Raw genomic sequence first — 26100 nt, forward strand, 5'->3', positions numbered from 1 at the left:
GCCATGAAAAATAAGTCAACTTCAGCATGACTTCTATACCTTACGGATTTCCCTGTCAACAATGTGGTCATGCTATGAAAGGTTTCACTTAAATTCAGGTTAGAAAACAGATATAAGGTATAATAAAACATAGGTATGTTTTCCCCTAAGCACTCTCATACTGAAACACTTCAGCAGAAGCCTTTCTTCCCTCTCCCCAACTACCTTTGAGATCTTGTAAATTATAAGAACATAGCAGCACAGGGATTAAATATTAATCAAAGTCATTACCATCATTGTTAGAACATATTTCAAGAGCCCCAAAGAAAGAGCATATTATTTCACTAGTAAAGATCGTATCATCAGAAAGACTACACTGATACTGTAGCATGGTAGATACGAAGAGAAAAAAAGAAATGATCAAGAGGTAACACAAAAGATTCCTGAAGCTTATTGCACTATTGAAATGCTAACTCATCCTTTAACTGTTTAAGTAAAGCAGACTCACCATGGGCAAAACAGAGCTCTATATAGAACCACAGAAGCATACAGTGTATTTACAAAATGTAATTTTGCTGGGGGGAAAAAAACCCACAACAAAACCCCAAGGATCCAAACTCCATAAACTGTATCACTGAAAATCCAGAGCCTCTCTAAAGCTTCACTAGAGATCTGAATTCATTTGGTGTGCCATAGGGCTATCTGAAGTGCAATCAGTACACCTGAAACTAGCATTGTTCACAGGATGACTTACTCTTTGCATTAAAGTAGTGTCAAGTTTTATGGAATAATAGGACTTTTGCTATTTGTATATTAAGGTGTAGATGACTAATAAACCAAAATACCCTTTCCCGCTCCCAAAGGTATTTGCTAGCTGATTCTAAACAGCCTATGTATCCTTATGATATATTTAATTTAATGTATAAGCACCACTATTGCAAAAATTAAGTGCACAGTAAAAGAAAATGCTCAGAAGAACTAAAAAAGTAATTGGCAAAATAATAAAGATGTATTTCTTTCAATTTCTGGCTTGCCAAGTTTAAAAGTAAGCGCGTTAACATCTACCTTTAAATATCACTCTTCTCAACTCTAGCCCCAGAACCACAATTCCAAAAAAAACCTTCTTTCACAGCAAATATAACATTTACTATGAACATGCAATTAGGTCCTAATCACTTGGATTAATTACCACATCAGGGTTTACAATAAAACATTTGTTGCTCACACTTCCACACATTAAAATTAATTATTTAAAGGAACATTGATGTTATTGCTTGGCCTTTTCATTTTCATTATATAAAGACTGTTACATGACTTTGTTTCTGAATACACAAATAAATGAGGGTCAGGACCTATGCTAATTCTAATAATTAAGAAATATAGTTGAAATGTGGACAGTTGCTAAACTCTAAACAAAGATATTTTCACTTAAATTAATCTGGGTAATAATAATTGTCTGGAGAACACTGAATACAACAAGCTTTGCAAGTGCTTAGCATTAATACTTATAGTCTGAATTAGTACTTTCTTCAAATTCAAGGGGTGGGGGGGGAAATACCTCTGGACTGGGTTTGCGTGGCAAGGTTTTGGTAGTGGGGGGGCTACAGGGGTGGCTTCTGTGAGAAGCCGCTAGAAACTTCCCCTATGTCTGATAGGGCCAATGCCAGCCGGCTCCAAGATACACCCACCGCTGGCCGTGGCCGAGCCCATCAGTGATGGTGGTAGCGCCTCTGGGATAACACGTTTAAGAAAGGGGAAAAACAACTGTGCAATGGCAGCCAGAGAAGAGAGGAGTGAGAATGTGAGAGAAGCAACTCTGCAGACACCAAGGTCAGTGAAGAAGGAGGGGGAGGAGATGCTCCAGGCGCCGGAGCAGAGATTCCCCTGCAGCCCGTGGTGAGGACCACAGTGAGGCAGGCTGTGCCCCTGCAGCCCGTGGAGGTCCACGGTGGAGCAGATATCCACCTGCAGTCCGTGGAGGACCCCACGCTGGAGCAGCAGATGCCTGAAGGAGGCTGTGACCCTGTGGGAAGCCCACACTGGAGCAGGCTCCTGGCAGGACCTGTGGACCCGTGGAGAGAGGAGCCCACGCTGGAGCAGGTTTGCTGGCAGGACTTGCGATCCCGCGGGGGACCCACGCTGGAGCAGTCTGTTCCTGAAGGACTGCACCCCGTGGAACGGACCCATGCTGGAGCAGTTCGTGAAGAACTGCAGCCCGTGGGAAGAACCCACGTTGGAGAAGTTCGTGGAGAACTGTCTCCTGTGGGAGGGACCCCATGCTGGAGCAGGGGAAGAGTGTGAGGAGGAAGGAGCGGCAGAAACAACGTGATGAACTGACCGCAACCCCCATTCCCCGTCCCCCTGTGCCGCTCAGGGGGAGGAGGTAGAGAAAATTGGGAGTGAAGCTGAGCTTGGGAAGAAGGGAGGGGTGGGGGGAAGGTGTTTTTAAGATTTGGGTTTATTTCTCATTATCCTACTCTGATTTTGATTGGTAATAAATTAAACTAATTTACACACGTCAAGTCTGTTTTGCCTGTGATGGTAATGGTGAGTGATCTCCCTGTCCTTACCTGGACCCACAAGCCTTTCGTTATATTTTCTCTCCCCTCTCCAGCTGAGAAAGGGGAGTGACAGAGCAGCTTTGGGGGGCACCTGGCATCCAGCCAGGGTCAACCCACCACAACCCCTAACTATTAGTTTTTTAGAGCCAAATAATACTTACGTTAAATTCCTGTTTCTAATGAACTCATGAGCTCACACCTCAGAAACCCACTTTTAATAGCAGGACCACTACTCTAACCAGGGAGAGTAGTGTTAAGCCTTTTACTCCCAGATCTTACAACCTGAAGGGAAACTTCTCTGCTAAGACACTATTTTTTGCTATGTCATATTATTGTGGGAGTAGCAGGTTTCAGTAGGGGCTTCAATTTGCACTGCTATTCAAGATGCTTGAATATTCTAGACAAGTTTTAATTTTCTACTGAATATCTTCCGTACTTCTCTACTTGAAAATGACTCCACTGCTCCTCCACTATTTGCCTACCTTCACAGAAAATCAGACTACAGATAAAGGAATATGACTGAGCAAACATTTTTTTTTTCATTTAATTAGAATGTGTAATATTTTTAAAAAGAGTTTTAGATCCATAAAAGATCAAATTAGGTGGTCAGCCTATGGCAGAGAACTAACCTTTCTTGATGCAGAATACCTCTGAGTTTTCAAATAAAATGATTTTGAGAACAGGAAACCCCTGAAACTCAGTGAGCAAATACCTATTTGTTCCCTAAGAATGCGCGGCCTGTGACAACACCCTTTTAGGCACCTTAGAAGTATAATGTACCCATGCAGCTTCTCAGTCTTCATAAGTAGGTATCCAAGTTCAACGGGGTACGTGTCCCTTCTGCGGGTGTTACTATGTATTTAGTACTAAATGTTCACATGATGTACAGCTTCTGATAGGAACACTTGCAAATCACAGATTTTCCATTAAAAACACTAGTGTCTACAAAATGGAATTCTGGAAATACTGAATGATGTTGCGCACATAGAGACATTGTGATGCAATTTTTGATGGTGGGACTACATGCTACTGATTTTAAGAATACTGTGTAATGTTATACCTTTTTTCTCCAACAATAGAAACATATGGGCCGTATTTTTTGCTTAATGTATGACAGACAAATGTATTTAATAAACTGTTATGTAAACAAGAATTTCTAGTTCCAAATCAATTTACAGATTAAGAACAACAAAGCAGAATACAAATAACAATTAAGAAAAATCACTGGTAACTGGTAATTAGTGACTTCTTTGGACTCACTTAAGCCTCCAAAACTGTTACTTTATGGAAACAAAGTTACATTCAAGGAGGTATTTCCAACATGGCAATTCTGGTTTTGGAAGATCAGCTTAACCCCTTGAATCAATGTCTCTCCTATTTGTTAGTGCCCAAATTAGTTTGTCTGCTTTAATTAAATTTGCTTATTCTTGAAACGGTGGAAGCGTACAAGGAGAAAGAAAAGATATTTATATGAGATAGCATTCTTAAAAATTTGTATTTGAAATTATATAATTCAAACAAACCGTTTTTGAAACTCATGTGACTTACAATGTTTGAAGAAATTTCACACCGAAAGAGATTTTTCACAATAGGGGTCAAACATCAGAATATCCTTAGAAATACTCAAAACAACTGAACATAAAGCAACTGTGTAAACTTTGAATCTCCTCTAACAAACTTCTAGTGGTCCACTCCAACCTGAATTATTCTAGAAGTCGATGATACACTAGATCTGTGTGTATTTGAAAAATATGGACCAAAAAAAATATGTGGACAAAGCATATAGCCTCCAATGTTCTATCAGCTTCTAAGAGAGTATTTCAGAGCAGAGCATCCCAGATACTACATATACCTCTAACAAATCATGTAAGAAATCAGTTATTTTACCCTGAAATAAATATCACAAAATGAATACACTTTGCAAATGAACCATGTAAATGCATTAGGAGTAGAATAACACCTTAGAGGTTAAGGTCCTCCTGTGGCCCTTCAACTTCACATGGAGCTTCCCTGAATCCAAAATTATGAAGTCAATGAGATCTTAATAATACCTACAGCCCTATATGTAGACAGTCCTTTGGACAGGAATGAGTTCTGCTACAAGAATATTAATTATGAAAAAATGTTCCCTGCTCTTTTTTTCGCCCGTTACTTGAATCTCTGCTCATCCAATTTGTGTCCTTGAAAACAGAGTGAATAAGAAAAATAGATACTAAAGCTATCAATGTATGTAACAGTGTTAACTTGCATGCTGACTTATACACTATAACCATGATTTTCTAGATTAGAATGTCAATGAATAACTTTGACATATTGGACACATAAATAAAGACAGAAGAAAAAGCACTCCTTTTTAAATCAGCATTAAAATCTCATATTTCAGTGTTTTTATAAGAAAAGGAAGTTGAGATCTCTCAAAATCACCTCCTTAGTTCTGAGAGCTTAAATCCATTCCTTATGCTAAATAAACATAATTTCTACTTTTTAAACAGCCAAACTAGACATTTTGAACTGTATAATAAATAACCTCATTTTAGCAAACGAAAATTATTGGTCCATGTCGAAGTAAAATGCAGCATGCATTCCTCAAAGCAAACATGGAAAGTCTCTGTCTCAAGTTTTTGATATATTTTTATGTATCTGTATCAATGACATGCCTTCATTTATAGGAAAGCCTGATGATTTGGTATTTATTGGAGCTTGCTTTCTCTTCAAAACAGCTAACCATGGAAATCAAGGATTTTCTCTTTATTCCTGTCCATGCAACAGCTCCTCATCAACATCTATGGTCCAACCCAGTCCAGGGGTCTAGTAAGAAACCAAACACTGGCAAAGTGGCATCAAACACTTCTACAAATAACAGGAAAAGAAAGTGATGATGGTACCTCCAATCCAGAGTTCAGAAGCCATGGATAAATATTTTACGTTTCTTCAACTTTCTGATACTTAGAGCTCTAATTTTCCTCAGGAAGGGCAGTGGAGACACACATCAGCTTTTTTCAGAAAACTTTCCCTGGAGAGCATTATCTCTATGATGCTACTTAGAACATCTTCTGCAGAACAAAATTAAGCTTAAGAGGCTCCCTTCTCAAAAAGATGTTTGAATACTCCTGTAAATCACAGGACAACATATTCCCCTCTCCAATAGTTGCATTTATCCATAGTAATAATTGCTGTTAATCAAAGGGTTAAGTAGTTGGTAATGACATGAACAATAAAAAAAAAAAAAACATGACAAGATTCCACCCTCATTCCAGACTCTACCAAAGTGTCAAATGTAATTATAAATTTTCACCAAAGATGTCAGATTCTTGTGTTAATCTTTGCACAATCTGACATTGCCATTCTTCAACTTTTAAAGATGTGAACGGTTATCACTTTGTTTGTATGTCACCACAGACAACATAATCAATAGTTTTCATATCTTTCTGTTCATACTTTTTGTTAAAATGAATTTTGCGAGTGCTGCTTACTTTTGTTCCACTATGAAACTTGTTACTGCTTGAGTAGAGAGTACTTAATCTCAACAATAAACATTATAATGTATGATAAAGCAGTCAGGGGAAAAAAAAAAAAAAGGTTCCACATTTTTTTCCAGTCCCCATTTTAACATACTCTGTCCTTATCAAATTAATATCTAACAACAGTGACGCGAAAGCAACACAATGGATGGCTTTGTTCACTTTAGATGTACTAATTCGAAGCACAAACTGCCTTTCAGTCCTTTTCCTTTTATGCTCTATGTTTCTGTAGTAAGGAAATCTTAGTCCATGAAACACAATGCAAAAAATGTAGAACTGGAAATAACTGGTTTATAAAATATTACCTGTCCTCATCAATAATTTAAACAAGATACACAAACAAATGGATTGCTTGTTTATTGTTTTGATGCCCAAATAGCCACCATGCAGGCTGGGGAAGTATTCTTTCTGACCTGTCACTCAGGTGAAAGCACCACGTGGGCACATTCAGCTCCTCCTGCAGTTCTACAGCAAAACTCCTCCAGCTCTGAGCATAATGAGCACAGTTGCTCCGTACCGGAAACAGACACTGATAGATTTTCATAAAAGTTGTGAATGACACTAGTTGAAAAATTGTTTATTGTAGGACAGTGCCTCCTGTGAAGGTAAACTTGATCCTTAACGTGCCAACCCATACACCTATTCTCCATGGATGCTATGAAGCACCAAGACTTAAGAAAAAGATAGGTTTTTTTAATCAGTCACCAGGGCAGAAAACTGCAACGTGAAGAGGAGAATAAATTTCGTGCTGGCATAGGCTTTACATTAGCTTTTGCGAATGGACACCACTGTGCCAACAGTGAAACTGGTCCTGACTTTGTAACGCTTGCTGAACGTGAGTTTAGAAATTTACTTCCTTGACATGCAGTCTGATGGGAAGTTTCTGTTCCGGGCACCAAAACAGACAAATCTGCTCCAATAGAAAGAACTTATTCTGAATATGATGATTTAGCTTAGGTTTTAGGCTCTAGCTTGACCAAATGAGTACTTCAGCCACTTAACACCCAACAAAGAGAGTCAAGATTTTCTATTGCCAGCATCCAACTGATTTCTTCCAGTGTGAACTAGAACCACTTAAGAGTCTGCTTCATCCACACCTTCCTAGCTTAAAATTGATATACACAATCATAGGAGAATATGTTTATGTCACCTAACTGCTAGGTTTAGCCGGAGGTAATTACTGTTACTTATTAGAAACTGCAACCCTGGCCTTGTCTGCAAGCGGAGAAATTACATGACTCTTCCTGGAATGAGAGCCTCAGACCTGTGAAGCTACAGGCATTTAACTTTGTAAATCCAACAGTACTGAACTCTAGTAACTAATGCACATCCATAACCTCTGAGTAATACCATGGTATTGTTCAGGCTGCTGAAAAAGCAGCTTTCAGCGAATAAGTTGCAGCACAGCAGTACTTTGGCATACGCGTAAGAAACAGAGTCTGGGGTGTCTTCTGACCCTATTTACTCCTGATAAACTGCATTCAGATGCACACGAGTTGCAAAAGTCTTCCTGTGAAGTTGCTTTTCTGGCATCTACTCTCCGCAACGATGACTGCTTATATCTCACATACCCTGCCATATTCCTGTCCACTCTAATCTCAGAGCAAAGGAACTTCAGAATATTCACTGTGAATAACAGTCCTTGGAAAATATTCAACAATTTGATACATTTTAGAATTTAGATATTTAATAGCACTGATGACTAGCAATTTTCCACAATTACCATCATAATCATTCTATGTTCTGAGAAGAGGATACAGATGACAAGGAGCTGTTTCAAAAATTAAACTTCTGTAAAACATCTTCTGAATGTCTGGCATTTTGATACAGTAATACTTTGTCTGCTTTTCTGACTGCCTGTTACAAATTTGTATTTGCCTTTGGATATTCTTCTTATGGCAAAGGAGTCAGTTCTGAGGAGATTTGTGCCTTATTTTTACTACAGTGAATTATGTATCTATTCAGAGATCATGCTCTCCCAAACGAACATCCAAGCCTGTTAAAATAGTCTGCCAACATACTGTGAAGATCTGGGAAATGGCACACCCTCACAAATGCCAGATGTAATTCTGCCTACAAGAAAAGTCAGATGGATTCCTTCAATAAATTCCTACTTCTTTTGTCTGCCTCTTGGTTGATATATGATACCACTGCAGATGTATCCAATTTTATTAAAATTTGTCCCATCAGCTCCATTCTGAAAGGAGAATTTTCAAATTTACCCTGAGTTTGTGCATGTTTCATGGTAAGTTGTTCCTAAGGTGAAACCCAAGCCTTAAGTTTTATTTAATTTAGTTCAGCAAAGTCCATATCTGGTCAGACAATCTTCTGTGCTTGTGATTGTAAGAGACAGCCACATTTCACTAAAAGTGCTCGGATATTTGGGCTCACATTTCAGTAAATTTTTCAGCTAGCACTGAAACTGGAATTATTAGGCCCACTTTGGCTGAGTTTGAAAATCATCATAGCTAGCAGGGGAGTTCAAACACCAAAACCTCCCACAGGACTACATGCAAGATGCAAAGATCTCATCACAGCTAGCTCTTCAAATCCTAGCAGAAGCTTTGCAAAAGAACTGAACTGTAAGAATAACATTCTTTAGTTTTTATAGTTTTATATCGAAAGAAAAGCTTTTCCTAAATGACTGGCTAATAATGTACCTCAAACTATGGAGATACTGGTAAACCTGTACTTACAGATGTCACTTAATTCCTCTATTCTAAAGACGTACCTGATGTTAAAAAGTATATAGGAAACACACAGTTGAAAGCCAACACAGTTGTCTGTGGTCTTTGCTGAATTGGATATTAATAATATTTTGAACTGTTCTGAAAACCTCATGCCCTAAAAATCACCACATAGTAGAAAAGTATCCACTAGAAAAGTTAAAAAAAGTAGCAATTCAAATTAATTTTTAGAAGTCTTTTTGAGTTAAATATTTGCTGTGAATTTAAGCACGATAATTTACAAGTACTTATATACACTGAGGGAACAACTGCAGATGCTACACATTCAAGATTTTCCTAAGGGGACACACTGAGTAGGCTAGGTCAAAATGTTTTGAATTGGGAAGTATTAAGACTTGACATTCAGTTAATATTGAATGATCTTGCACTGAATTACTCAAACATTTAAAGACTAATGAAATAACTCCATGTAAGTAAAACCACGAAACAAAATACAGGTATACAAACACACTGTTTGTTCTGCACTGCTTCATGTACAGAAACTAAGCTTCTAATTCAACTTGTCTTTGTGCAGTATTACTTCCCTGTAGAAAAGAGGGTATTTTGTTTCTAAAAATGACATTTTTGGCATTATGCCCAAATTACTTAGGATTCTGAAGATATGTCCAACAGTCATCCTCCCGCTCCCAGTCATGCATTTTGTTACTAATGTTTGCAGAGACTGATGATCTAGAATATCATTTGCGGTAAGTTTAGTGTTGCACTTTCTTCCTTCTCAACTGAGGATATTATGGTTTGATTCTATTCACACTTAAAGGAGCACAGAGTGTAAAAGTTAGTGATGCTCAGTGGGAGATACTTTTCTGCTTGGTGATAGAGAAGGGAAAAATATTGTGTGAGAAACAGGGAGATAAATTTTAACAGAAGTGTGAAAATGAATTGGGGTAACTATTTTTGTCACTGTGGTGTCACAGCTGGCCCTGTGATAGATGGGTCTGAGTCTGCATATGAAATGAATATACAATAAAAACTTTATTAATAGGAAAAATTAATTACTTCAAGATGATAACATACCTTGGATTTAAATCAGATGCTGCTCAAGGGCACACTGGGGATAACTACGTATTGTTATATGAGTGTCTTTCTCAAATGAGAAAAATACAGTAATGATTCTATACATTTCAGTTCTTGCACAAAACTATCCAAAAGCATATTGAGGCTTTCCATAGAAACAGAAAACCTCTAAAAGGGGCCTTTAAAGATGGCAAAATCAACAAATTTAATCTATCCACTTTCTTCTGACCTTTAAACCTGACCTGAAAAAAAGTGTTCAGCAACATAAATTTGATCTCTAAAGGCCTGCTGCAGATCTCATTTTCTGCTGTTTTTCCATTAGGCATTTATGGGACTTGCTGGTGTTACAGGGGACTAGTAAAATGTCGAAGTAATCCTGCAGTTCCTGTGCATGAATTCAGCTTTTCCCTATGAGATGATAACATTTTTTTTTTCCCCCTGCCAAGGCTTTTTCAGATACTGTAGTATAAGACTAATACCATAGGTGTGATGTTATTTTTTTTTCATTTGGTAACATTAACCAGATCTAGCAGTTCAAGTGTTGAAACAAAAGAATTCTTTTCTGAGCCAATAAGGTGGCTTGGTGCACATCTGCACTAATTGAAATCACAGCATGGCTTTTCAGGATAGGAATTGTATCCAAAGCATACAGAGGATTTGAAGATCTTGGTTGTGTGTTTGTGCATTCTGTTAAGTGCAGAGGAAACCAGCTGCTTCCATTTATGAACTGTGCTGATACATGTGCCTCAATGTACCAATGACATAATGTGCAACTTAGCAAGCTAACAAGCAAGTTAACAAGGAAAAGGAAAAGATGGGTATAGAAGGCAAGACAACGGAAAAGAATTTATGATAAAGATATCTAATTTTCTAGTAGAACATTCTATGATTTATGCTATAATTCACAAGGATTAGAGCTAGATGATAAAAGTATGATAAAAATAACAGGTTATTACATCACCCTGCCCTTTCATCCACTGATAATGGTCCTTGATTCTTTCCAAGTTCCCCTCTCCTATCTTTTTGGCTATTGCGCTGTTTTTCCATAATATGGCCACCAACCTCCAACCCAAATACACTTCCCACTCCTTTTATGCTACAGTAAATCTTATATGCAAGTTTGCATCACCAAGGCATAATCAAAGTCTCTAAAAACTTCTTCCCAACTCTGAAAACTTAAGTACCTATTTTCTCTTCATTAATCATCTTATAGTAGAACTGACCATGTTCTTCTTTCTGAAGTGTTCTTTTTCTCTCGACTTCCATAACTTTTCCCTTTTTTGATGCTCTTATCTCTCTAACAACTCCTTTGGCACATCATTTGGAAGATCCTCCTCCGTGTTACTGAACATGGTTCTACAGGTTGGTTTAAGACATCTTTACACTACCTCTAGCTCTAGCCTATGGCCGGGTAATCTTGTTACCAAACATGTATTTAAGCTGATGGTGGAAAGACCTTTCTCTCTCCTTCTCTCTCTGTCAGAGTCCTGATTTATTCTGTCCAAGCTGAGACCCGCACTTTCATATCACATTCAAACCTTTTTTAGGACTTGACTTTAATTCTTCTAATAGTTTCTGTATAACTGCGGCTGAGGGAAGTGGGGTTGTTCAGTCTGGAGAAGAGGCGGCTCAGGGGAGACCTCATCGCTCTCTACAATTACCTGAAAGGGGGTTGCAGAGAGGTGGGTGTTGGTCTCTTCTCCCAAGCGACTAGCGACAGGACAAGAGGAAATGGCCTCAAGTTGCACCAGGGGAGGTTTAGGCTGGATATTAGGAAATATTTCTTTACTGAGAGAGTGGTGAAGCACTGGAACAGGCTGCCCAGGGAGGTGGTGGAGTCACCATCCCTGGAGGTGTTCAAGGAACATGTGGACGTGGCCTTGTGGGACATGGTTTAGTGGGCATGGTGGTGTTGGGTTGATGGTTGGACTTGCTGATCTTACAGGTCTTTTCCAACCTTAGTTATTCTGTGATGATTTCCTTTACTTTTTAGTCATACAGCTTAAACTGAGCAGACATCACCTTATTCCAACTGACCTTGAAAAAGAAGTAATTTCTAGTCCATATCTAATCAGATCACTTTCCATTCATCTCCTTCCTGACTGCATCAAGTATTCAGTGCTTGGGTACAAAAGCCTGGAAGAGGAGCCATCTTAAACCAGATTATCTGTGAGCATTCACCACTTGCTACTTCACTTTTGAAACAATTAGTTATCTGCTTTTATCCCATTCTGTCTCACAAGCAGGTAAAGTGCTTCCCATAAGCCTCTCCTTTTCCAGGGCCACTATAAAACTTTTAGCGCTGGAGATTCTGGGATACTCAGACCAACATTGCCGCTATGTTCTTATTTCTATGTGGTTTCCCCACTGCATGCTCTACAACAGGAAATACTTCTTTGAGTAGCACACCAGTGGGGCTTGGGTCTGTCATTAAGGCTCCAAGGCAATACAATAATAGAATGAAAAAACAAAAAGTTATGTTTGTGTGACAGGTTTTAGAGAAGGTTTCAGGGACAGAGAGGAGAGGGGTTTTGATTGTGTTTTTACTTCATGCATTCTCACATAATACTGACCAAAGTCAGTCCTGTCCACACTCCGCAACTGCAGTAAAACAACAGAAGACATGGAGTGGGGATAGGTCTAATTCTTTTGTTAAACAGCAAAAAAGAAAATCAATTATTGATTGATAATTTGATCCTGGAAAATCATAAATGCATTTCCATTCAAAGATGAAATACTGCACAGAAGAGGGATGTATACCAAAGACAATTAGAAACCTGACATTCTCACAAGAGAAGTAAAATTTGATTCAATCAATGACTAAATGCCAGTGTCAGCACAAGAAAATTAAGATTGCGTCCACATACGATAAGCTTTCCTTTGAAAAAAATTTCATATAATTAAAGGTGCTGCTCTCCACATCAAATTCCACTTTGGATGTGGTTAAATTCCAGCTTGGTTAAGTATTTCCTGTCTATTTAATTTCATCCTGTAGATCCAGCTGCACATAGTTATTCCATACTTCCTGTCCTAAACTATCACATAATGCCGTTGTGAGTCATTGAGCAGCTTCATTCTTTTTGATTCTTTATATGATGTATCAATTATGTCATCTAGAAAGTGCTCTGAGACTGCCTGAGAAGTTACCAGAGATGTCAGATTATATCCCTAACAAATAACATGTAGTGCAAAGTTTAAAAAGCCCCAACTTTTAAAAGTTAATATAAGTCAACAAAGAACTGGTAGATTTTGGCAAATCATGCAGAGTCCACTAAAAAATAAAAGCCAAATAAAAATTAATTCCAGAACACAGTTTTCAAAAAAGTTACTTCAATTTCCTCATAAATAGGCTGCAGTTTCTATGGTGGCATTAGGAAAATAAAACAAACAAGGAGATTTACAAATAAATATACAAAACTAAAAAAAATTGATAAACGTATTTTTCTATATTTGCTCTCTTTTACTTCTTTGCATTAAATAAAAAGTAGGTGACAAAACCAGAAGTATGCCCTGTCAATCACTCAGTAATACCCTAGCACTCTAATAGCTCACAAAGGACGAGAGAAACTGACTCCTCAAATAACACCTGATCTAAAAGCCTTAAAAGCATTTAAAACCACTGATCAATATATAAAACTGAACCATACATAATCCCCAAAGGGAACAAGTCACTTTTATTTCTACGTCTGACTGTAGAATAAAAGACCTTGACTGTCAAAGGACTTCTTGCCGGCTCTCACAGACTTGGTAAACCTAAGTTGTTGCTATTTACATTTTTTAATTTGTGATTCAGTCAAATAACCCAGTATCCATTGTTCATATTATTCTTCTATTCCCTCAGTTAGTCATGACAACTAAGGCCTCTGTGAACTGAACTCAGAAACCAGGATTCTTTGACCAGCAGAATGGCATGAGCCATCCTTTAAAATCTTCTATTGTTACATACGGGGGAAAGAAAAAGAAATAGCGCTCTAACCATGAACAGGTAACAGATTACACAAGACCATGACCAGAATTACTGATGATTCTAAGTGTTCTCCTTGGGTGCCTCCAACACACAGTACTTCCCCAGTCATAGGCACTGAGTCTACGTATGAAACAAGAAAAACGTTTTCAGAGGACAAGAATGTATTGTCTATGTGGGTAAGCAAAGCAACAATACGTCTAAATGAATGATGAGTAAAATATTCATCTCCATGCAGGAGCTGTCCCGTAACTCTTTTGTCGTCTACAGCCTGAATAACCAATAGGAAAACTTACCTGAAGATGGCCCCAGTTCCCATTGTTTTAAACCCCCATCTCTGATTTTACATCTGGGCGTTAGGCCCAAAAACCTGACGCATGTTTGTTCAGGCCAGTAGGGAAGTTCAGACCCGGCGCACAGGGAAGTGATGTCCACTCTTGTACTGCAGCTGCATCACCCGAACCTCTGTGTTATAACTGTGACTGAATGGACTCCCAGAGCGCAATTACCAATGATGCAACTTCAGCAAAAAAAATCCTCTCTTGACTATACGGCACTGATGAGTAAACTCTGCTAAACCTGCATCAAATCAGCTGCCTCAATCTCTCCCTTTCCAAAGGCTGTCAGAGCTTTCACAGTGAAGTCCTCAGTGTACGTAATCCCTAGCCACACAGTCGGCCGACTGGCACATGGTTCTTGTGCAGAAGTAAAAATGGCATGGATGTAACTTCAGCAGAATGTTTCTTCCTGACGTTGATTGTTTATTAAAAGGAATAAACCCTTCTTAGTATATATACAACTGTTTATGAATTTAGCTCTAGTTAAGACAGGCCCCTGGACGTCACCGTAAGAATTCTACACGAAAGTTTTTGATAAATGAAGACTAGTTGGCAGCTACCTTTTCCCCTTGTTAACCAACAGATAGGAACAGTGAATTTCTTATTTAGCCTACAAAACTTACACGAGGTCCATCTACACAGCATTGCCTTTTTGTCAAGAAGCCTAGTTACAACATTGCTTTTCTTTGACATTGTTAACAAACCTAGATCTCATCATTCAAGTGAGTTTGAACCAAATTTATGCTCTTAAACAAGTCAGTGCTCACTGTGTCTCAAAAACAAGATAAACACACAAGATAAACATATGCTGCCTATGATACCGTGTTTCACAAGGCATCAAAGGGACTGACCAATTTTCTACCAATACCAGGGACAACACATTAGTAAGACAAATTGCATTCATGCTATAGAGCATTTAAAGTCTACAAAGACTTGTTATAATTCCTTCAGCATGTTCCAGACTAATGACCCACAATAGTGAAAGAGCTATTGGTTTTACAATGCAGATCCATACTTACACGCAGTGAACAGCTTCCCTTGACTTTATACAAATTACAAGTTGCTCTGGAAAAATGGTAACAGCAAACTAAGTAAATGTAATTTCTCTTTCATTTACTCTTCTGTAGATCACAGTACTTGATTACCAATAAAGCTTCTCTGCTCTTGAGTGGTGAGAAATAAGAGAGTTTAATAACATCAAAAGTTGCAAACATGTAAATACATGCAAATGAATCCATGAATGTAAAAAAACCCTGGACACACAGAGACACAAACAGGGAGACACCAGTTAAGCTATTTTCACATTCAACCTCAAATCACTTTTACTGTAACATAGACGTAATGCTTTACATCAGTGTAACTTGAAAAAAAGTTTACTTTATTCTTTCTGAATATATTTGCTGATGTAGGGAAACATGACCAAACAATAAGACTCCATTTAACAGTGGAAACACACAAATGTATTTGCTTTTTTATTAAAATAACATGTGAAAGATGTATTACAGATTGAACTTCCTTTTGGAAACTTTAGCTGCCCTGGGAGACAACACAGCCTATAATATTTCTTACTAAGAATATCCATAATAGTTTTGGAAGGGTCTTAAAATAAAAATCTAAAATATGCATGAAATCTATGTTTTTCATGAGTTTTTTCCTCTGTCTTTTCCTCATGAGCTCTAAAATGCCAGTTTTAATGTTTTAATATTTAATTAAATTCAGTTAGTCTTTTCACCCTTTGCCTTATAGAACTTAGGAGAGAAAGGTTGAAAAGTTAAAGAAAGGGGGAATTTATCTAATTAAAATGAAATCTTTTAATGATGTTATGAAACCACGCAGAGCAATGTTTTAGATTTGGTCCTGCTGTTGTTTGAAGCTGTGGTGTTAAAAATGCCCTGGTTAGAGTTACAGACTGTTCTAAAAAACTGTGAGGAATTTATGTAGGATTTAAAACAGACACATGCTTTTAAAGTCGAGAACCTTCAAATGCTACAGCTAATCCACACAATAATTCAACAACCAACCCATGCTCAAATTCCTAACAGATACCATATGCAACCTGTAATAAAAACTGCATCAAGGTATTTCAAGCAATGGGATAATTTCATTTTCCACTTAAAAGCCCTATTTACTTCTAATTAACAAACTATTATAAGGTGCATGAAAATTATTCCACCGTTTTTCATACAATGCTTATACTGAAATGGGCCCTGAAAATATTTTACTGTCTGAAGAGACTGGGTTAGTAATTAGACGCATTATGATAAAATTAGCTATTGCTTTATCTAAATGTACTTGACAACCATAAACCACAATGATACTTTCTGCATCTAGCCTTTACCTTTTCTGTAACTACAACAAAAAGCAAGAAAGTGACCCATCTGGTTCAGAAGTAGCATAGGTGTAAGTTAAAAAGCAAGAAGAAAAGCAAGCTCGAGAGTTCAATGCCATGTATCTTGTTATGGAAAATGGTGCTTTGGCAATATAGGAACAAAATGTAAGGATATGCTGCATTTAATGGTTTAGCCTTTACATTTTTCTACACAGTTTTTCATTCTAATATCCCCTCTCTCAACATCCTCCTCTTCCCTGAGGATTACGCGTCTTCCGGATTTGGACTTTCTCACAGAAGTAACTGTGGTAATAAAGCTGGACCCGAACTCTTGCAGTAGTTAAAAAAATGCACTTCATACAAATAACAGGATGTAATTCCTCTTTTGACTGTCTCTTTAGTTAAGCAATATATTTAGTTGGCTAAATAATTAGGCCATTGCTAAATGTGAAGATTTTTCAAATATGAATCTAATTAGCCTAAGTAAAGAAGGTATTTCATGGGAAATTATTTTTTTGCCTTCAAGGAGACGATTCTACACTCAGTGAATTTGTGTCATCTTATTAACACTCAGCTTGTCTGGTATAGGCCCTGAATGATTTACTCTTTTACTCTGTTCCAAATTACAGGTTCGGTAGCTCCTGAATACTAGCAATCTTTCCCAAGATTTTCAGGATTTGTATTAAAATACTTAACATTGTAGAAGCAAAAATTTGACAGTGTTAATATAAAAACAAGTTCAATAAACCATCCTATTATGTCAAATGAAAGTTTTCTTAAAATGGATTAATGAATTGTTTAATATCATGATGGGAACATGATGCTCTTGAGTGAGGAGATTCAACTTCAGATCAATGAAGTCTGTAACTGCTGATAGCCACAAGCTAGCAGGATAACCACAGAAGACAGACTCTTTCTTCCTCCATTTCCTTAAATATTTAAGGAATATCTGACCACTGTCAGATACAGGGTACTTGGCTAGATGGATTTTTGCCCTGATCTACTGTAATAGATTTTGTTTTGCAGATATGAGCAGTTGGAAAGATTTTAATGTATCCTTGGGCATAGTAGCCTTTTACTCTGTGAATGGATTATAATTCAACACAATGTATCTATTTAATAAACACAGCATGCACTAAACAAAGTATTTAAACTCTTCCATAAAACACCAAGAGCTAGCAGTAATTCCTTAAAGAGAAAATAACAAGATGACAATACAACTCCAGATAACAAAAAAATCTCGCATTGTCCACCCCGAGGTAATCCTAGTATTTTTCAACAACATAGATTCCCACCCATGAGAACATGAGAAAAAAAGCAAGGAAACAAAATGAGTAAATAAAACATGTGACAAAAAAGAATTTACCCTGATTAAATCACTTCATTCCATGGCCTGAATTTTGGGTGCTCACTATTTCTACTTCTGATCTGCCACATTCAATAGGTCACAAAGCTTTTTTGGACTGTAAAGTATCATCTCCTCTGTATTAACACTTCTACAAACCTCAACAACTTACTAGTGGTCACTGACTGGAAGCATGATCAGTCCATCTTGACATGTCTGGTGTTGACACCTAACATGTCTTAACCAAATTATTTGGCACATAATGCTGTACTTCAGCTGTGACTTTCCTTTCCAATGAGTTTGATGTTTTCAGGTTTGCATTAATCCATTCTGAAATGGTAAATACAACTATCAGCAAGAAAGCATGGTATGCTATCATAAACTGGTATGGACATATGTGTTTGATACAGTCAAATGGATTAATTTAGATTTATAGTATTTTGAACAGTCTTTATAGGCACATGCATGCTTATGATTTGGGCCAACTGTCTGCAAGAACAGTCAAAAATCAAGAGTTGGCTAAGTTATGTCAGTGCAGTGCTGAGCCTAAGTTAGTTAGCAAGTGCATCTCAGCAAAAAGGTACATTAAGATAGGCTCAGTGCCGTATAAAATATGGCTGTTGGACACATCAGAACATGGCACAATAAACTTGCATGCGCCTGGAGTACAAAGAGTGAACACGCGTCTGCTTACTTGAGCAGATATTCCTTTTGTTCACGGAAGATTGTGAATAATGGACGACAATCGGTAGTTCTATCATGCACATTCTGCATTTTTCACTATTATGCACTCAACTTCATCACCCCTTAACACCCTCTGCAGTCAAAGAATCTTCCTCAAGTTGCAGAATGCAAGTCTTCCAAGATGAGGAAAACCACAATCAAAATCATCCCACATAACCTTAATTCTGTTCTTTTTGCATATTCAATATTATTACCATTATCACATGTTAAAGCTTTCTCAGGTCTTTGTGTGAAAGAACCACTTAGTTCACAGGATCACTTCCTAATTTAGTGTAGAAAATTAAGCAGGGTGGGGAATTTCTGTTGTGTTTTTTGGGTATAAAATTCAAGTAACGTTTTGCATACTTTCAAACATCATCAGCTATAGTTAATTTACTTTTATGGATGTCATTGCTCTCTTTATCAAATGTAAGATGTCTCAGTATTCCATTAAATCCTTGCAAGGTGCAGCTGTCTGAAATCTTAGCATATGCTTATCTTTAAGCAAAAAATCCCACCATTTTTTGTCAACTCAGGCATCATTAGAATCTTTAAAGAATTGTTTAACTTATTTTCACCATCTTTATTCTGCATCTCATTGACAACATATTTACCTGTGTAACAGCTACAAGAAGTTCAAAGTAAATATCCTCAGACCATTCACCCCAAAATGTCCCTCCCTATTTTCCACAAAGGGATGTTGAAGTTCCAGCTGTATGTGACCATTACTTTCTTGGTTTCACCCCACAAATCCTGTTTTCTTTCCAAGGAAACTATATTCCTTACCTAGGTGTTAAAAGAAGTTCAGTAACTTGTATTGTATTTCGAACTCACATGATACTACTTGAAGATCTGTATAAGCAGCAGAAGACACTACGAAACTGCAAAGCCTTTCTGACTTTTCTAATATTTAAACATGGCACCCCTTTATATATGTCCTGTTATATAAATTAAAAAACTTCTGAGCCTCTGTAAAACGCTTTTTGGATTAAATAATACTGCTGTAATACACATAAATCCTAAAATATCTCTGGAACAGCCTAGTGAGAAAAAACCTCTCTGAACAAAAAATATTCACAACAAAATGCACAAATCAACCCCCACCCCAACACTGGATTCCTTTCGTACCTTAAATAACATAAATGTATTTAGAAAGTTTCCATAACTATTGTTAAAGTTCATCAAGCTTTGTTATCTTTGTATGAAAAGAAAGAGAATTACTTTTCAGAGTCCAAAACAGAACTAAAAATTTCTTATTCTTACAAATTGAACATTCCAATTAAAGTATTTCTAAATTGTTGCTTAATTCTAAGTTTGAAAGCTGTGGTTTTTATGTATATATAAACTACTCAATAAAACAGTGCTTTGTCTTTCTTCTGAAGTTGTTTTATGAACAGATGAAGCAAAAATGATCATAAAATGATGAAGTAATTTCTAAAAGCAAAATTATTGACTCCAACTGAAATGCTTTCTAAAGGTTTTTAATTGCCCTAAATTTGTGAAAAACTACCCAGGAGATCAACAAATTCATATCAATGAACTGCATTATACTATTGAGAGAACCCTTGGCCTCAAGCCAGGGAGAACAAATAGAAAGGACCATTTTCACTTGGCTGCAAATTATCAAAAAGCTAAGAGAAAGCTATGGAGTTGAAGTGACATGTTTGTATGGTGGGAAAAAGATCAAATATTGATCGTCCAAGCTGAGGTAATTAGAGCAGTTGTCAAGGAGATGGGATGCATGTCATTAGCCCTACAGAAATGCATCTTTGTTTTATATCGAGTGAATTAGCTGTTCAGCAGTCAGCAGTGATTTTTTCTTTTCTTTCTTTAAAAGGCTATACACCATTCAGTAGTAACATATTCCTGTAATTAATTTTTTTAAAAAATAAACATATACAAATACACTTTAAAAGCTTTTTCTCAACATTGAAAGTTTTTCTAAATAGACTTTTATGGATATTTTGTAAAAATGGAGTTGTAAAACATGCATGTTCCTACGCTTTAAGGCTTATACCAGTGTAAAACACCAGACTGTAAATGGAGAGAAAGACGCATGGTGTGAAACTGAAGTGCCTGCTGTTTTATTAAAACTCTTCAGCCTCGCCCTAGGTATTAAGTCCTTGAAGATTAATGTCAGTCCACTGGGGATGGAAGCTCACGCCACTACGGATGCCACAGAGACCCATCTGCTGGAGCTGGTGCCACTTAGGCAGTTTATTCGGCGGCTAACTGCTGCTGCTTCCTTAACAGCCCAGCCTGTAACGCTGAGATCTCACAGTGTGGCTCCCCCCTCCTCCAGCAACCAGAGCCGAGAAGACCTTAGGCTGACAGCAGCGTCTTCTGTTGTGGCTCATGCTTGGTCAGCGATCTGCCTGGGACACTGAGCAAATCTATCTAAGAACAGAACATGGCATCTTCTAGAAATATTGACTGTGCAATCTTACCAGATTCCCCAGAAAGACATGGACCAAACCGCTAACAGTTTCATCCCTGCAAACTGGATATACTTCAGTCATAAAATCTACATCTGTATCAACAAGCAAAATCATTACTGATAGGACATACAACCTTTGTGACAACTAGGAACGTGGGGACTGCATGTGTCAAGTCTAATCTCCTCACACAAAGAAGTGGTGTTTCTGATAGACATTTACTAAATATCTTTACCTACTAGACTAATGCCCAAAAACCCCCACTCCAAAAACCCCAAATCAGTTCCCCAAATGACAGCATAAAGGTGAAATGTAAAAGACCTCAATCCACAATTGTAAAATGCCCCCGGGAAAAAAAGAACTCGTATCAGGAACTTAATTTCCTATCTCAGGAATTCCCCTTCAGTGCCATTTCATACTTCCAATTGTAAGACTGTTCTCAGTTGTGCACAGTTTCGTGAAACTTCCCATTTGGGCAAAAAATTTGTCTGTGCTGGATGTCTTCCTTAAGCTAAGATAATAATCTTTCCAGGAAATCTTAAGCAGAAGAAATCAAAGGAAGGTATTGCAGTAGATCTGACTTGAATTAATTTCTCCATAGGATGACAAACATGGGAGGGCTATGCTTTATCCCAATGTGCTGCTAAAATATTTTTTAAAATAGTTAAGCCTGAGAGAAATGAATTTTGATCACGTCTAGCAATCTTTTTTCCAAAGAGAAAGTCACCTCTACAGTACCATCTTGCAGATGTTTCTCTCACAAAAATCTGGTCCAGAAAATGTCTGAAGAGAGAGTACACCAAACAGCCACCTTTTAGCAGGACACTGAACAAAGCCTTGTTTCCTTACATGGATGATCCCAGTTTTTGTTGTAAATACTTTCCTTTTTTCATTTTCAATACTAAACATTTTCATACTGTTTTCAAAAATTCCAAAAATCTTTTATAAAGAAAAAACAAAACACAGCTGCTCAATCCACTAATAAAAAACCTCAGCATATTAAAATATATAATGAAATAGCCTGTCTTTACTGCTCGGCCATGTTTAGTTTATTCCAGGTAATTCAATAAAAAGAACCAGCTTTAAAAGAAACAGGCCACATACTGGAGTTGATACTTCTTCACAACTCTCTGTTCCTTTTAAGTAGAGCGGTACAGAATGCACAAACCTTTTGCTTCCTTTGGTCATTTACTCTTCCATACGCAGAAGCTGATTCTTGGAATTCCTATTTGCTGGAAAAGGAACTCATTAGAACCACTTAGTTCTAATACTACCCTTCTTATGAAAAACTAAAGAAAAAAACCTGAGTCAAGTACAATATTCCGTCAGTCTAGATGCCATGGGGCTCCATAACATGGGAATGCTTTATAAAGACCTACTAAGCAATTAGACCTGAGACTGAGGGACTAGCAGTCGTCAGGCTGCATATTCTCTCTGAAATACTTTATCTATTTCACATTTGCATATCGAAACTGAGAAAAGAGTCTTTTTCATTCTTCCTGCCATTAGAATTTGGTTGAAAATACAGTGGTATCAAAGTAAAAGCTATCCTTCAGATTATGAAAAACTGTCCAGGAGAACATGTTCAGATCATTATAGAATTTTATTCCCTCACTGAATATAGAAAGAAAAGATATATTTCTCATTTGTCATTAGAGTAACAACTTCTCCAGTTCCTCTTAATAGAACCCCAAATTTGTATACCATGAAAATTGAAAGAAAAAAAAGCCAAAAGACCAAGCAAACTACTAACCCAAGAACCATTGAGCGCAGCTCTGATATTCCACTTGCTTATATCATGTACTTGGTCAATACTTGTCATATATAATAGCGCAATGGCTCAGGGTAGTCTTGTTCTGCTAAGATGATATTTTTATGCAGTATACTATAAGGTTGTAGTTATCCTTAAAAAAAGACATCAACATTGTCCAACAGGTGCCATGTAGTGGTAAAAGAGCCATATCACAAAGAATATTGTATGGATACTGTTAGCTAAATACTGAAAGATGCTGAATTTTTCATGTAAGCAACTGCATATTTACTATACTGCCATCTTGATCAATAATTAAAGTATACTTGTCACTCTTATTGTGAATAAGAGACGTGATTTCAAGTATCTTCATTTATTATGTTTGTTTACTTGCTTAATCCAAAACCTGATCATATTTACTTATTAGTGAAGCTAAGAGTTTCAATTGCACAGTAAATACCACACATTGTGTTTGGCATTATCAGACCTTTAGATCTGCATAGTATTTCTGTTTCAGTACCAATACTGAAATTATGATTCCTCTTACAACATAAGCCAATTTTTGGCCAACAAAAATGTTTCAATAACAAGCAGCTCTTTTACTTACTACGGACACATGGCAGCTGGTATCTGAATAGGAACAGGAAAAGGGCAGAACTTTCCTCTTCATGTCCTGCTTACAACATTAGACCTTTAATCTTATGTGTTAAAAACTGCATGAAGCTCTCAAAACTCTCAAATGAGAAAGCCCAGCAACTGGCTCTATCTCAATCTGCTTACTAGCAAGGACAGTTCAACAGCTGCAGAAGAGAAATCATAAGACGGCATGCACTGCCCTTTAGTGGTTGTAGAAATCCTCACCCATAAAGTACACAACTGCTAGTTTATCACAAAGAGGAGCATAACTTACTTTGCTTTTCTGGAAAAATCCAAATACATTTTCCCCAAAGCTCAAGGTAACAGTAGCTTACATACCTCAACAGCATGAAAACTACTAGTCTCATTTCAACATAACAAATACTTCAACAGTAAAGGAGTTTTGGGGATATGATGTCTAAATGTGCCATGTTTTCTGACTCATCAAACTGCAGAGCAGGATAACAAAGGAGTAGGCTTGAGAAGACAGAAAAAGAGAAAAGTTGAAGAACAAACTCTTTTGTTCATCCTTGTAACACTGGACAAGGTCTTAAGCATTTTTTTAAAAAGAACCTATGCAGGGCTGGCATGTAAGACACTAACTACTTTTGAAACTACTCTTGGTGACCATCAGTATTACCAGACACACAAGTAGCTTTGAATACCGAACCCTTAAACTTTTCTTCCAGTTTACCAAAATTTTCATTCGGGTAACTTCACATTTGTTTTCCCTCTCGTGCCTTTAGAAGGCCAGTGATAATTGCTGTCTGACTTCAGCAGAATATGTAATGCTTCAGTATTCTTCCACAGTTACTTCTTGTACTGCTCATAGTTCCAAGATTGCAGCTATTGCAGAAAACAGCAGCATGAACTCTCAAAGACCTGATCTAAGCTGACTTTAATATTGTCTACAGGCCAATGGTTGTCATTGAATTCCTTAGATTACTGTGAAAAATTGAAAGTTTTAATAGACATTTAAAGCTCATTTGAGAGAAACACTACCATTTCTAGGCTAGTAATAGTGTGAAATAAATTGGGTTTAATTTTAAGGTCTGCTATGGATTAGCTGGCCAGTCATGACTGTCATGTAAGTTTTGTCTTTTACGTGTTCACAATATTTCAAACATGTACTGAAATGTTCTAACAGAAGGGCTATATTTATTATTACTTAAATGATTTATCATGCATAGCAGATTTTCAGCTCTGAAAATGAGGGCTTTTATACTAGTTATCCAACAAATTAATCTCTTGGACTGTGGAATTTTTGTCTAAAGTCTCACATTAACCTTGCACATGATAAATGAATGAATGCCATCCTGTATTTTCCTCAAAGCTGCAATGAAATGATTTTTACTATGAAAATCCTAGATGCACATTCAGAATTACAGAAGATGGCCTGTTGGCCCTGGAAATACCGAAATTTGCACCAGTTCCAAACATAAAGTATGTTGCAGATATGGAACATGAAACTGCTGCATCTTCCTGGTGGTTCTTGTATTTCAAGAATGACCATTTTGCCTCAGTACATGTCTTCTCCTTTGTCTTACCAGTAAAAACACTCAGCAATTCACAGAGAACACAAAGAAAGGTGATGAAAAAACAGAGGTGTATCACATGCAATTTTCCACTGGGAAAAAAGAGGACTGGAAGAAGGAAGACTGGAGAAGGAATGCGTGTGTCAGATTCTAAGTTACTGCTAGACAGTAAATATTTATTATATTATTAGTATGACATGCAGTTAAAAATAGACACTTTTAAAAAATTCCTATTATTTCTTATTGTGTAAATAGGAGCAGATTAGCACTCAAAGTCTTTGCAAAACCTTTCTTGCTCACTCTGTGACCATGTGGACTATGACACAAATCCATAGTCCCTGTTAGGGACTTGTCACCTGATTTCTTTTGGTATTTCAACACATTTACCCAGATTTTTATTACATAGTGATTTTATAATTTTGAGTGCAGAATAACCTCCCACGGTATTTGTTATGAACTTGGTAAAAGTGGTATGCACTGAGAATCCAGTGGCAATTGAAAATGATGGTAGCTGTACTAGTTCATAGTTATACATCCTGCCAGGGAAAGAACTGCAGCAACCAAGTCATAAGAAAGCCTTCAAATTAGTCTTGCATCCTGTCTGTGACTGGAACATTAGAAAATGTTTTAACTTCATTATGTTAAAATATCCGTTCCAAACCTACATTGCTGCTGTACCGTTCTTAGGTATCTGATGTATGCTGCCAAAATGAAAGGCAATTTTATAGTATTTTCCCCAAAGAAGTTGCATCTCTTGTTTAAAAAGAAAAAAAATAATTTTTACAAAACTTAGGTTTTCTCTAGTTCTCTCCTGTACAAAAAAAAATAATTAGATGCTACAGAGAAGGGATTGAGACTTTGTTAACAGCATAGCTTTGTTCAAAGATGGAGTGGAAGCTTGGCTGCTTTTTCCTCTTTTAACATCTTCAAAAAGATAATTAGGAGAAGCAGCGTAGTGGGAAGTACAACAATCTTCGTGCATTAACAGGCCATGAACCAGAAGATAAGGTAAGGAGATAAGATAGCATGGCTAATTAGTCTTTAAAACATGCTTCTTGAAAACCATTATTACTTAAAATAGATATCTGTACTTTTTAAAAAAAGTTAAACATTCAGTTATTTTGACTGTTTTCTCAGAGGTGGCATAGTGAGACTGGATTCATCCTGTTTAAACTGCAAAACCCTGCGTTCACTGTGTCCTGTTGGGTATGGCACTTGTGAAA

General features: G+C 37.1%; 1 protein-coding gene across 5 annotated transcripts in view; it reads right to left on the reverse strand.

Annotated features, from left to right (window-relative positions):
* The window catches only part of ADK (adenosine kinase), a 301310-nt gene that overhangs the window by 92989 nt on the left and 182221 nt on the right, over positions 1 to 26100 (reverse strand). The gene's annotated exons all lie outside the window — the stretch shown is intronic.

Source organism: Gavia stellata, chromosome 9 (assembly GCF_030936135.1).
Source record: "Gavia stellata isolate bGavSte3 chromosome 9, bGavSte3.hap2, whole genome shotgun sequence".
Taxonomy (NCBI): domain Eukaryota; kingdom Metazoa; phylum Chordata; class Aves; order Gaviiformes; family Gaviidae; genus Gavia; species Gavia stellata.